This window comes from Rutidosis leptorrhynchoides, chromosome 11, assembly GCF_046630445.1.
Source record: "Rutidosis leptorrhynchoides isolate AG116_Rl617_1_P2 chromosome 11, CSIRO_AGI_Rlap_v1, whole genome shotgun sequence".
Taxonomy (NCBI): domain Eukaryota; kingdom Viridiplantae; phylum Streptophyta; class Magnoliopsida; order Asterales; family Asteraceae; genus Rutidosis; species Rutidosis leptorrhynchoides.
Genome location: NC_092343.1, coordinates 381587586 through 381600526, shown reverse-complemented (window position 1 = coordinate 381600526; position 12941 = coordinate 381587586). Strand labels below are relative to the sequence as shown.

Here is a 12941-nt window from a genome sequence, read left to right as displayed (position 1 = left end):
AACGAAACGAAAAGGACTTAACACATACGTATATACATATACACCGCACTATCCCATCTTGCTCAACAATCGTCGTACATCGCTTGTTTGACACGATTTGAACCCGTAACAATGGTAGCTAATCATTGTTACGCGAGCACGTCGCATTAACTTGCTAGTACAACGTCTATCTCGCTTGATGTTTGCTAACACAACACAAAACAAATAGCGCAAGGTTAGTTCACATAAACCTAAACACTAATCAACTCCCGATCCGACCCGTCTCCTACAAGTCCCGCATAAAGCGCGTACACAATAAGTCTAAGTCTAGGCACCTATCTCAAGTCGCCTAAATCTCTTAGACCATGCTCTGATACCACTTGTAACGACCCAAACTGTAACATCCCGCCTTTTTCCGTTAAATTTATTTTTAACACCGTCTTTTTCTTTTAAATAATACCTTTCGTTATTTAAATTCGTAGTTTTCGTTGACTAACGTTCACAATAATTCCGTCATTTAATTATAACATCTCTCGTTAACTTGCGTTTTAAAAATATTCGTTTGGTTAATTCCCGCACCCGCTCTGAAACTTGAGGGACTAGTTCCGCCACTTGACCAAAGAGGTGGCTAGTAGTTGACTAGTCAACCACTCACCACCTCCACCCCTCATTCATCCATTTCTTTTTCCTTCTTTCTTTCTTTTTTTCTCTCAAGAACACAAACATAAATCATCATCTAAATCCGGATCGGGAAGCAAACTTCAAAACAAATTACATATTTGGAATCCTCTCTTCATCCTCTACAATTTGATACCAACTTCATCTCGTTTGGGTAACTTTCTAAAAACTCTAGATTTCTATAAATTCGTGTTTTTGACTTGAAATGGTGTTAGTTAGTGTCTATGGCTCGTGTATAACATGGATATATGTTTTGTTTGCTCGATTCGTTGTTTTGAGTAACTAGTTTGAACATTTGAAATGGGTGTGCTAAATCTTTGATTTTGGATGAGTTAATGTTGTTAGATTGTTAAAGTGCATGTTTTAATTGTGTTACTAGTATCACTAGCTTCGTTTTGATGCGTAGGTTGATTAAGAAAACTTCAAAAACCCGATTAATGATTTTGTGATGTTTGACTAGGGTTTGATAGTTCTTGACATGAACATTTGGATGTTTAAATGCCATGGAATGTTAATTGTTAGTGTTTAGTAGTAATGTATGCTTCATTACCTTCAAAACGGCATATCGTATGTGTAAATTGGATTCCCGAATCATAAAATACGTTTTACGAACTTGAAACTTTGAAAATAAACCCTTCTTGATCAATTGACGAGTTTTCGGTTATAGTAATTGATGTTTGTGCTTGTGAAAGGTAGTTAATTGTATTCCTTGTCAAAAGAGCTTTCCAATGATATAAGATGCGTATTCTAAGTGTTTACGGTTTGCGTTTTGTGCTAAATTGAATTTTGGATCAAGACTTGAACTTTTGAAACTGACCAGGCACCAGACCACGTTATTTGTCGCGCCGCGGAGCATTTTGTCGCGCCGTGGCCCAAAGGGTGATTTTAGAACATGTTTTTCAGGCTTTCTGACCTTCAACATAGGCATTTGTCGCGCCGCGGAGCAATTTGTCGCGCCGCGACAATTGCCTGTTTCATCCGAACTTCAGCAAACTTGTTTTGGCCATAACTTTTTGACCGTAACTCCGTTTTCGATGAATCAAATATCGTTGGAAACGTAATAAGATTTCCTTTCTAATGGTAAGGTTTTGAAATGTCAACTCAAACTTTATTACAATTGTTCTAACATGCTATTATACTTGATTCTTGCATGAAACTTGACAACGTGATTCACATGCTATACTATTCGAGTCGTAACGAGCCATAGGACTAATTGAACACATTTCACCCGACTTTGTGTCGTAACCGGTTAATTGATATAACTTACTTGTTTAGGTCAAGGCTAAGCAACTTTCATGCACACGTTTACTTGTTGAAGTACATTTATACTCGTGCACTCGAGGTGAGATCATAGTCCCACCTTTTCAACAACTTTTATTCTTTTAAATCGTGGGCTGAGAAACATATACATTACATACTTATATACATTTCACATGTATATATACTTTTCATACTTTTATACTTTGAACACAAATACGAATACAGAGATACAGGCGAGTTAGAACAAAAGTCCTCAATCCAATTATCATTAGTTCCACTTGCAGGGTGTAAGTGTAAGCGAGTGATTATGTTGTGTGGCCATACGGGTTTAACGAACCCTCATTCAGACGGTTCGCTACCGTTAGTGGATGAAATATAATTTCAACGTGCATAGTGTATGTTCTAACACTATATTCAAAATTCAGAGGGAAGATTCAGTTAAGCTTTGCTAATTGGGTGCTCGCAATACAAACTACATTCTTCGGAATAAATACGATTTGGATAATCATCTATACAAACTATTGTGGTTCAAAGTATACTTTTACAAATACATTTATGATCTCACCAACGTTTTTCGTTGACAGTTTTCTATATGTTTCTCAGGTTCATACATGGCTATTTGATACATGCTTCCGCGTACATTCATACTTGCTTGGGGTCAAGCATACATGCATACACTCTGATTTCTTGCTTGGGGTCAAGCATACATACATACATACGCTAGGGATAGCACTTTTGGATTCAAACTTTTGTTTACATACTTACGCTATTTATAGCAACTGTGTTTTTCAACTTATATTATGTCGCAAGTTATTTCATTTATACTTTATGACTTTTGTAAACTTAGACTTGCTGTCGAATGGTTTTGTAAACTAAACTTGCAAGTCTTGTGCCTTTCAAATGAATGCGACATAATTTTGGTCAAACGAGTCTCATATAGGGACTACGACCACGCAACGGGACCTAAGTTAACGGCGCCGTCAATAACGGTTTTGGTCGGGTCGTTACACAAACCAATAACCAACCGAATACGCGAAACAAATTTTTTTTTTATTAGTAGAGTGCGCCACACGCACTCCTTGGGTGCGCGGCGCGCACAGGCCCACATTCAGTTCTGTCCGGTTTTATCAATTTTCAAATAAAGATCTCCCACTTCCCGACATATTTAGACGAAACGCTTTTCACAACATGTTATAATGGTTAAAACTCACACGATTCAATAATAAAATGAGTTTTACAAAATGGGGCCCACATCAGCCGTTTTACGATTTTCATACAAAAGTTCGAGTTTCGACCACACTAGTTTAAATTCCAAACGACACTAAGAGCATGGTGTTTGGGGTTAAACTACCCAAATCTCGGTCAAACTCCAAAAGCTATCACATCCAAAAGCGTCCCCTATCAAACAACAAGCGGAAAATCTCTAATCCAACCGTACGCCCTTACCCTTATCAACGCCCGAGCCTATAAAAAGATAAACAACGAGAGGGTAAACAAAGCTTAGTGAATGCAATAATTATACATATAAATATATAACTTACTTACTTGCAAACACTTACAACACATCCGCATACATACTAGCAACATAATTAGCATACCTTTATAATGTATAACGCTAAATCCTCGATAACATAAGCTAGTATAACAATATCATATAATGCAACAACACAATACGTTATAACACAATACATAAGCATTGATGTTCACAACATCCATTAGTATTCGAATCCCAAGGCTAGCTCAACGAATGGTATCGTCAACATCGAACTTAATTCCCATTCGTCCCAATAAATGTGGTATCGTCAACATCGAACTTAAACCCACATATGAGGTATCGTCAACATCGAACTTAAACCCTCATCGAATTTCACTACACTAGCGGTATGGCTTCGTCAACATCGAACTTTAAATCCATACATGAGGTATCGTCAACATCGAACTTAAACCCTCATCAAAACGAACCAACAATATACTCTAGGTTATGGTATCGTCAACATCGAACTTTAACCCATACCCCACAAGTAAATAAATCATATACATACATATATAATTATTCCACTCACCTCAACGATTTGGTGATGATTTTATACTTTCGAATGCTTCAAAGCCGAGTACCTAATACAATAAGTACTCAATCAACAAACAAACTTGTTGGGCTAAACACCAACAATTCACTCAAGTGCATTTAATGACTTAAATGCATTAAATGCCCCATTTTCACCAAAACCGCCCCTTAAGGGTCAAGACCCTCGTCAATCACTTAAAAGCTAGTGATTAAGGTCTATCAACACTAACTATAACAAAATTAGGGTAATTCATACCCATAATCCCAACTAGGTAAATCATTAACCCCTTTGACTCATTTAAAGTCAACACACCCATTTCGGGTCATCCACTAACCCAACTAACACCCATTTACCAATTAGCTAGGTGTGCTAGTAATTAACTAACCAATTAGGACTCATAACATCAATTAACACTTTGAAACCCTAAGTTAGTTACCATTGAGTCTTCATGACTCCATCTTACCCAAGAACACCCGAAATCAACAATTATGGGTTTTATGTTCTTCATTTACCCAAACCCTAACCCTACACAAAATCAAAGTAGGGAAATCAAGATTAGAGCTTACCACTACAACCCCAACGTAGCTAGTGAGTAGATGAACGACTTTAATACCCGCATTTTGACCCGAGAACAACTTCTTCCTCTTGGATTTAAGCTTTCTCACTCAAGAAATCACACTCTCTCTCCAAAATTAAAGTGAAGAAGATAAGGTTGTTGAAAATGGAGTGAATGATACCCCAAGATCTGACCTACAAGTGAAATTACCAAAATGCCCATCAAAATATCTGAATAAAACAACAGAACCCGGCTACAGTGAGGAGTGCGCCAGGCGCACCCTTAGTGTGCGCTGAGCGCACCCTGCTCAGTTCGCCCTCTGACCTCTGTTTTAATATACAAGGTCACCCACACTTCATGTACCCTATTTACTCTGCTGTACAATGAAAATTAGTGTCTTACATGTAAATATTTACAGTATATAATGGGTCAATATTTTCCCATCTAGTTTCACGAGTAATCTATCCATCTATTTGCATTGCATTACATCAGTAAGACTACTTATATACAAGCTAAACATGAAATCTGATCAAATCCAGGGATAAATGAGAAATAACCAATTCCAGTTTTGTAAAGCGGATTCTGATAATAAGTTCTTGGGGCTGCTAACCACGAGTGCCAATCTAAAGACCCATTTTTCTAGTGGTTCGTAATCCATTCGAAGCTTTTTTAATTCGTATTTCATTTAAAATTGATGCGATGGTCATCTTCACTTTGCCAAACACCGAGCAATTTCGATTTCTCCGTATTGTGTAACTCGTGATCCATTCTATAGCTTGTCAAAGCTTGTGACCCGTACTCGTTTTCACGCTCCTTCCTGTGCCATTAAGGAGCTCATTGATTACTGAAACGGTTGACTTTTGTTATAAAGTTAAAACTCATTAAGACGTTTAATATTGAATTAAACACAAATAAATTAGCTAGTGAACAATTAAATTGGATGACTTCACATTCATTAATCTTGTTGTTATTAATAACGATTGAAGGATATAATTAAATTTAACCCATAAATTAACTACAGACTACTATTATGTCTAACTAGAAACACAACTCAAAATAGCATCAACGACTTGAGCATAAGACGTGAACATTTATTGTGTTCATACACTGCAAATAAACCTACTTGAAGTGATGCTTATGAGATACTAAAATGGGAATATGATACAACTATAAAGTTCTCAGTTTGACAAATAAGTATATATCTTTTAAAGATTCATATAACCAAATAATCAGCTTAGATCAACCAAGTGTTGACATTAAGTTGTTCACCCAACAAATATTTATCCACTTAATCGCAGAAGTGAAAACTGAAAAACCACTTAACAGAGTTCTATTAAAATGTATTGTCAAAACTAAAAAGATCCAAATTCACACATAGAATAGCAACTTAATCAACCCAAAAACAACTCCAGCCATAATCAACATCTAAGAATACAAAAGTACTCAGGTATCCACAATTTCATATCTATAGAAATAGAAAAGTAATACAAGTGTCATACCAAAGGTGCACAACAGTTGAAACTTATTCCTCAATTTCGATACATACATATCCATTCCAAGCTTCAATTATTTATCACACTAAAAAAGGACAGACAGTAAAAAGAGAAATACATAATTGGAAAATGACATTGTTCATGAACATATGAAAATTGTATGTTTCGGGTACCCAAATAGGTAGGTATAATCAAGCCTTAGTAGCTTTCTCGGTAGCAGAAGCAGTTGTTTTACCACGTTTAGCCTCATAATAAATGAACAAGGTAACTAGTAACAAACTTTAAACACAAAATTAATTGTGAATTTATACCTGAATGTTGCCGAACAATCATCGATTCATCAATATTTCTTGGTAACAAAACATCATATATCTTCATCTATGTATGGTGTTCCCCCAAATTTTCTTCTTTTGCTTTTCGATTAGTTTGATCTCGACCATTCATTAATGATCCTAAATTTACGATAAACATTCATTCGAACAATTTTTGAGTCGTAGCTTATCAGTAATTGGGAGATTTCTAAGTAATTTGTGCGTAATTTTGGAAGAAAATGCTTAATGAACGTTGTTGAAGAATGTCTAAACCCTAACTGGTGTCTTTTATTTCCTTTCCTTTTACGTTTTTCAATCAGAATTATGAATTTCCCAAATTACCCCTCCGTGTTTTCTATTATGTAAGTCAGGATCAACTTATCTCATTATCCCCATTTTACTCCTTATACCTTGATCTCTTCCACATATATATATATATATATATATATATATATATATATATATATATATATATATATATATATATATATATATATATATATATATATAACTTGATAAAATGATAATTAAGTATCTCATTAAGTATATTAAAAATGAATTATATACTTAAAATGAGACTACTAACTTAAGGGCTTCGAAACGATATATATATATGTAAAGTTTAACGACGTAATAACTCCTAAGTTAAAATGTATATATATGTATCGTATTAATATGTATTAATACACTTTTGATAGACTTAATTACATATATCAAAATACTTATACTCAACAAAGATAACTATACTCGTATTCGCATTCGATTTTCTCAAGAATTCTACTCGTATTCATACGGTATTTTTACCCGTATTATACGCAGCTTCTAGATATATATACTATTGATATATACTCATAAAAATCTGCTCCTTAGCAGCCCTAGATAGTCAACAAACATGTGGAGCCAACCATTAGACAACTAGCATGACTTATGAGCAAGAAAACAAACTTAATAATCTTTTTTTCTTTATAACAAGTATCTACATTTTTATGCCTACACCTCATTTTTTCATTCCATTTTCTCATACTTACACTCCAAATTCTCTCTCAAAATACTCCTAACTTCATATTTGATCATCCCCAAGCATTTTTCCCATTTGTTAGCTTCAATTACAACCTATAATCATCATAAGAAATGCAATCAAGAACACTTCAAGAAACCTTCCAAGTTTGCAAGATTACTTCCAAGCTTTCTAATCCATTCCAAGTAGTCATCCAAGATCAAGAAACCTTTATTTTTCTCAGTAGGTTATCATTCTAAATCAAGGTAATAATCATATTCAAGCTTTGATTCGATTTCTATAAATATAACTATCTTAAATCAAGTAGTAATCTTACTTGAACGTTGTTTCATTCCATGATTCTACTTCAAAAGTTTCCAAGCTTTGAAGAACATCATCAAGCTCAAGATCAAATATTTATTTTTCCAGAAACTTTATTCATTTGATTTGAGGTAGTAACCTTGTTCATAATATTGTTCGATTCATACTTATATAACTATCTTATTCGGAATATATAACTTGTAATCACTAGAACATAGTTTATTTAATTTTAAACTTGTTTGCAAACAAACTTAATCCTTCTAACTTGACTTTTAAAAACAATTAAACACATGTAATATATCTGTATGATATGCTAACATAAGGATTTAAAACTTGTAAACACGAAGAATACCGTAAAATGGAGCATACGCCGTCGTAATGAAACCGGGGGCTGTTTTGGGTTGCATATTTAAAAACTATCTTAAGCTTTGAATTTAAATGTTTGTTTTCTAAGAAAATGTTATTTCATATGAACATGATAATATATCCAAAAATCATGGTTAAACTCAAGGTAGAAGTATGTTTTTCAAAATGTTCATCAAGATGTCGTTCTTTCGACGGAAATGAGCACCTCTTTCTAATTTGACTTGTAACCTGTAAATCCGACTATAAACTAGTACTTTTACAGTTTAGTTTTATAAAAGTGAGTTCATTACAAAACCATAGCAATTTTATTCACTCAAAACCGATTTGTAATGAAGAAATTATGGGCAAAACAATATTGGTTAGAAATAGCTTAAATGACTACACGATTAATTTGATAAAATCTATTCTAACCATATCCTAGATAACTTTTCCTATATCCTACATGTATTTAAACATGTTATGAGTATTTCCTTGTAATATACTAGTCTTGGTTAATTCCGAGACAATATAATATAATCTTGATTAGTTAAGACAATAGTTATACAGTACGTTCGGATAGATCATAAGACACCATGTACACAATACGTCTGGGTTAATTCTAAGACAATACGCGTACCTTGGGTCATGATTGAGTCTATAACAATACGTATACAATATGTCTTTATTAAATTCTAAGGTTATATGTTGGACTATTGGACTACTAACGTTGGACTACTAACGATGGACTACTAACTTAACAACTTAAATCATCACACGTAATTGAAAATATGATATGAAAATAATTGTATATATATATATATATATATATATATATATATATATATATATATATTTGTTATAGGTTCGTGAATCGTTTCGAGACCAAGTCTGATTTTCAACGATTTGAAAATCTATTCAAGTGAGTTATAGTCCCATTATTACTATCTAATATTTTTGGGATGAGAATACATGCAGCTTTGTAAATATTTTACAAAATATACACAAGTACTTGAAACTACATTCTGTGATTGAAATATTATACCGGATATCACCCCTTTTGCTTGGTAACCTAAGAATTAGTAAAATGGCCAATAATTGACGCGAATCCTAAAGATAGATCTATGGGCACTAACATACCCCATTCAGAGTTGAACCGCTTTAGTACTTCGATTATTATACAGATGAGAGTTCCTGTATGTTTGGGGATATTCTATATGCATTTTGTTAATGTCGGTTACCAGGTGTTCATCATATGAATGATTTTATTACATATGAGAGTTCCTGTATACTGTTTAAGAAAATGAAATCTTGTGGTCTATTATGACGATTTATTATATAGGTTAAACCTATGACTCACCAACATTTTTGTTGACGTTTTAAGCATGTATTTTTTCAGGTGATTATTATGAGCTTCCGTTATTACATGCTATTTAAGGACAAGATTTGGAGTCAGCATACTTGTATTATATTGTTTTAAAACTGCATTCGGAAACATCTTGTGTTGTAATATATTATTAACCATTATGTAATAGTTGTGTGTAAAAATTATATTTTTAGATTATCATTGATTGATAATCTATATTATATCAGTTAAACCTTTATCAATGAAATAAAGGTTATGGTTTATTTTAAAAACGAATGCAGTCTTTGAAAAACGTCTCATATAGAGATCAAAACCTTGCAATGAAACCAATTAATATGAAACGTTTATAATTGATATGAACGGGACATTTCAGTTGGTATCAGAACGTTAGTCTTAGAGAACCAGAAATTTGCATTAGTATATCTAATCGAGTTTGTTAGGATGTACTAGTAAGTCTGGACTTCGACCGTGTCTGCTTTAAAAAAAATAATTGCTTAACATTTTTGTTGGAAACTATATATTCTTAACATCTAAATATTATATGATATATTAATCTCTTAACGTTCTTGCTATTATGTGATAGGTGACTTCATCCGATCATGTTAGTTTCTCAAGCAACTCCGATTACAATCGTCACTCAAGCGACTCAGATAGTGAGTCAAAATCTTCAACTATTGTACCAAGGCTAAAGTTAGTCGATGGTGTCACCGAAAAAGAAGAAAAATACTGGAAAGATTCACAATTTCCCGAGGAACCGAAAGAGAATCCCGAAGAGGATTTCGATGAAGTAGTAGAAATTACACGGGCACAGTATAATAAAGGAAAGAAAAATAATTGGGGGAAATCTTTTTCTATAAAAATAGAGAAACCTGATCCCAAACCCTATGGACCGTTAGTTATCAGGAATAACCATGACCATTCATACCGTAAATACCCGTACTACTTAAACTTTGATTATCGACCTGGAACATCTAAGTGACTAGGTTCTTCTGAAAAGGGTGTGAAAATGACTGCTCGTATTAGGGGTGGTATGGGCATCGGTAAGAAATTAGTAAAACGAACTAAGTCCGAAGAAGAAGAAGCAAATAAATCCGAATGAAGAGTTCGTAGTTATTACCTTTTACCATGCTTTGTAATATATGTATTATAACGTGCTTGTGCTTTTATGCTATATGTGAAAATTGCCTGTTATGCCTTGTTATTTCCCATCATTTTCTTCTATAAATCTAAGTATAATTTTCATCTCTATGACAGTAAAAAACGAAATACAAAAATGGATGTCAGGATTAGACAACCGAATATTTTAGAAGATCTACCACAGGAAATGCTTGATGTAATCTTGTCTAGAGTTGTTCAGGATTCATCGGTACAATTATTTATAGTGAAGTTGGTTTGCAAAGCATTTGAAAGGCATTCCTAATGTGATAACCCGTCCAAATTCATATGGTCGAATACATTATTCATCGATTTCATTGCGAGGTATTTGACCTCTATATGATACGTTTTACAAACATTGCATTCTTTTGAAAAAGCACACCATAAATGAATATTTAAATCCAAGGTTTTTGAAATCTGATGATTTCTACATATAGACAATCACCGTAAATAATGGTTTACAATAATACTTCCGTTGATAATGCAGTCAAATAAGATACATGGTGAGGATTTTGTAAATGCAACGTTTTCTCGAATAAAGCATGTATGACTCCATGCACATAGCTTGTCTAATATATAAACAAACAGCGGAAGACTTCTAGGAACCTGATAATAAACATGCTTTAAAGTGTCAACACAAAGGTTGGTGAGTTCATAGTTTTAATGTTTCGCATAAACTGTATATAAAGATGGACCACAAGATTTCAGTTGTTTCATCCGAAACGTTTATCAAAATATTCTACAAAATCGAGCACCTTGGTAACTAAACTTAACGTATATATAATAAGTACTCATGTTTTAACATACATGAAACCAACATGTACAATACACGCAAACCAACGTGTACTAAACTCAAATAGCATACGTCCGCTTTATAGTTCAGGCTAGGGTCTTTATACCTGAAACGGACGGGGATGTCAAGCCTATGGATCCATATACAACTATTCGCGCCCACCAGTTCTTATAACCAACAGCTACTAGTTACCAAAGCTAAGGGATTTTTGGTTCAAACTCAGTGTTGAATTTAGCATATACTTGTGTCCATTGCGTTTAAAATAAAGTGCATGTATTCTCAGCCCAAAAATATAGATTGCAAAAGCATTTAGTAAAAAGGGATCAAATGAACTCACAATACGATATTTTGTAGTAAAAATATGCATACGACGGAACTAAACAATGCAAGGTTGGCATCGGATTCACGAACCTATATCATTTGTATATATATTAACACACGTAATTGTAATCGGACAAATATATATGTTGTTATTAGTGATATATCTGTTATTTTAATGATTTATGTGTTCCCTTTAATAACTTAAAAATATTTATTTTATGTAACTTAAATAATTAATTAATACTTATTATAAAAAAATAATAGAGTTATGTTATATGTATTAGACATATTTTTATGTAAATAATATTTATTTGGTAAAATAATACTGATAATAATAAATGAAAAGTTGTACTATCTTTATAATAATAATAATATCAGTAATTATAATAATAATAATAATAATAATAATAATAATAATAATAATAATAATAATAATAATAATAATCATTTAAAAATTTAATGATAATAATAATAATAATAAGTTAAAAGTTGTAATATCTTTATAATGATAATAATAACAATAATTACATTTGTAATAATCATTTTAAAATTAATAATAATAATAATAATAATAATAATAATAATAATAATAATAATAATAATAATAATAATAATAATAATAATAATAATAATAATAAAACTACCTTAGAGTAACAAGCTAAAAAAAAAAAATAACGCTACTGCCCGGGCTCGAACCCAGAACCTCTCGTTCAACGACCACTCACACAAACCATCAGACCATTTGCTTGTTTCTGTTTTAAACACGCTAAACTATTTAATATTCTGTATGAATCTGTATATCTTCTATTCTCATCAACCTAAACATAAACGTCCTTCATCATCAATTTATTATTAATCAAACCATCATCATAATAACCATTATCATCATAATCACTTAATCATAACATCATCGTTCATCTTCTTCTTCGTTCATAAATGGGTCTCTGGGATAGTTTTTTAGTGGTGTTTCAATGAAGGTGATGATGAATAGTAGTGGGTGTTCAAAAATGGTGACTATTGGCGATGGTTTTTATGGTGATAAGGTGGTGGTTGTCTTGGGTCTGGTTCGATAGCAAAACAGAAACAAAGCAGTAGCGAGTAGTATAATGATTAATGGATGTTTGTTTTGATGGTAAGGGTATCGATGGTTTTGAAGTTGTGGTGGGTTTGATGATTGAACATCGTAGCACAGTAGCTTACAAGGGTGGTGGCGGCTGAGAGCAGCTGGAAATGGTGGTGATTGCATGATGGTGGTGGCGGCTCTCAGTGGTGGTGGTGATCTCGTGGTGTGGGTGTGAGGTTG

At 33.1% G+C, this 12941-nt stretch overlaps 1 long non-coding RNA gene across 1 annotated transcript; it reads right to left on the bottom strand.

The window, feature by feature from the left end:
- Window positions 1-3302: 3302 nt before the first annotated feature.
- On the bottom strand, window positions 3303-4671 carry LOC139877899 (uncharacterized). The gene is made up of 3 exons (XR_011768825.1): window positions 4550-4671; window positions 3981-4032; window positions 3303-3381 (listed from the first exon to the last, which is right to left on the bottom strand). It is a non-coding gene; the product is annotated as an uncharacterized lncRNA (long non-coding RNA).
- Window positions 4672-12941: the final 8270 nt, after the last annotated feature.